Consider the following 2,094-nt stretch of genomic DNA (forward strand, 5'->3'; position numbering starts at 1 on the left):
TGCTATAATTATGTTCTAGGTTCATGATTCTATCATGAAGATTAAACAGATGGCATAAGGATAGAATTACACCTTACGATCCTGACCAAATAAAAGAAGAATGAAGAGATATATGTTTTCTCTATTTAGACTGTGAATGTATGGTTAAACAAACAAACAAACAAAAAAAAAAACAAGCTATAACAGGCATAAGTACTTTACTTCACAAGTCTTCTAGTTGTGCCTCAAGAAACACTGATATGGCTGGGCACGGTGGCTCGCACCTGTAATCCCAGCAATTTGCGAGGCCAAGGTGCGCAGATCACGTGAGATCAGGAGTTTGAGACCAGCCTGGCCTACATGGTGAAACACCGTCTCTACTAAAAATACAAACTGCAGCCGGGTATGGTGGCAGGTGCCTGTAATCCCTGCTTCTCAGCTCCTCACGAGGCTGAGGCAGGAGAATCTCTTGAACCCAGGAGGCAGAGGTTGCAGTGAGCCGAGATCGCACCACTGCACTCCACCCTGGGTGACAGAGCAAGACTGTCTCAAAAACAAACAAAAAAATACACTGATATAATCTACTATCAGAAAGGGAGAAGAGGCTGGGCACAGTGGCTCATGCTTGTAATCCCAGCATTTTGGGAGGCTGAGGAGGGAGGATTGCTTGAGCTCAGGAGTTTGAAACCAGCCTGGGCAACATGGCAAAACCCTGTCTCTATTTATAAAATTTAAAAAAATTAAAAATTAAAAAAAAAAAGGGAGATTATCTATTTGCTATAAAAACAGAGAAGGTTTACCAGAAAAAAGAGTTGTCCTAGCTTTTCTCTCAGCAGCGCTCACAAAAAAAACTACAGGAACCTCTGTGCTTAGGCTCCAGAAGCAGGACATGGAATTCCCACAGCTTGGGAAAAGTTGGCTGGAAATAGCATCCTCTTTCATAGTGTTTCTTGAACTTCCTTAAAGATAAGAATAACCTGGAACACCCGTTAGGAAACAAATTCCTGGGCTGGGCACGGTGAGTCACGCCTGTAATCCTAGCACCTTGGGAGGCCAAGGCAAGCGGATCACTTGAGGTCAGGGGTCCGAGACTATCCTGGCCAACATGGTGAAATCCAATCTCTACTAAAAATACAAAATTTAGATGGGCATGGTGGTGTGTGCCTGTAATCCCAGGTACTCGGGAGGCTGAGGCAGGAGAATCGCTTGAACCCGAGAGGAGGAGGTTGTAGTGAGCCGGTATCACGCCACTGCACTCCAGCCTGGCAGCCTGGGTGACGAGTGAAACTCCGTCTCAAAAAAAAAAAAAACAAAAAAAAAACAAAAACAGAAAAAAGAAAAGGAAAAAAAATCCTGGGCCTAACCTAGACTCAATGAATTAGAATTATCAGAGAAGAGCCTGGTAATTTGTATATTTAACAAATACCTCAGGTTATTCTTAACATGTACATTTGAAAATCCAAGCTTATCTCAAATGAGCGATTCTCCTGCCTCATTCTTTCACAGTACTTCAAAGATTTTCAAGCAAGGCTAGCAATTGTGGTCATGGTTTTCAAACTTTAGCAAGCATAAGATTACCTGGAGAGCTTGTGTTTTTTTGTTTTTTGGTTTTTTTATTGTTTTTTTGAGATGGAGCTTCGCTCTGTCACCCAGTCTGGAGTACAGTGGCACGATCTTGGCTCACTGCAACCTCCGCCTCTCGGGTTCAAGCGATTCTTCTGCCTCAGCCTCCCGAGTAACTGGGATTACAGGCACCTGCCAACGTGCCCAGCTAGTTTTTGTATTTTTAGTAGAGACAGGGTTTTACCATGTTGGCTACGGTGGTCTCAAACTCCTGGCCTCAGGTGATCCACCCCCTCGGCCTCCCAAAGTGTTGGGATTACAGGCGTGAGCCATGGTGCCTGGCCCTGGAGAGCTTGTTAAAACAGGTTGCTAGCCCGAGTATCTGATTGTTTCTGATTCAGTAGATCTGAAGTCCCATCAGACAATTTGCATTTCTAATCTCAAGTAATGGTAATGCTGGGGACCATGTTCTGGAAACCTCAGAGCTACAGTAACATGAATGTGGGTTAATATTCTTCAACAGGGCATGGCAAAAATTAATCAGCAAGGGTT

At 43.9% G+C, this 2,094-nt stretch overlaps 1 protein-coding gene across 4 annotated transcripts in view; it reads right to left on the reverse strand.

Moving 5' to 3' along the window:
• RAD51 (RAD51 recombinase) overlaps positions 1–2,094 on the reverse strand; it is a 40,054-nt gene that overhangs the window by 3,702 nt on the left and 34,258 nt on the right. The window lies entirely within an intron of this gene.

The sequence above is a fragment of the Mandrillus leucophaeus genome, unplaced genomic scaffold, assembly GCF_000951045.1.
Source record: "Mandrillus leucophaeus isolate KB7577 unplaced genomic scaffold, Mleu.le_1.0 Scaffold35, whole genome shotgun sequence".
NCBI lineage: Eukaryota > Metazoa > Chordata > Mammalia > Primates > Cercopithecidae > Mandrillus > Mandrillus leucophaeus.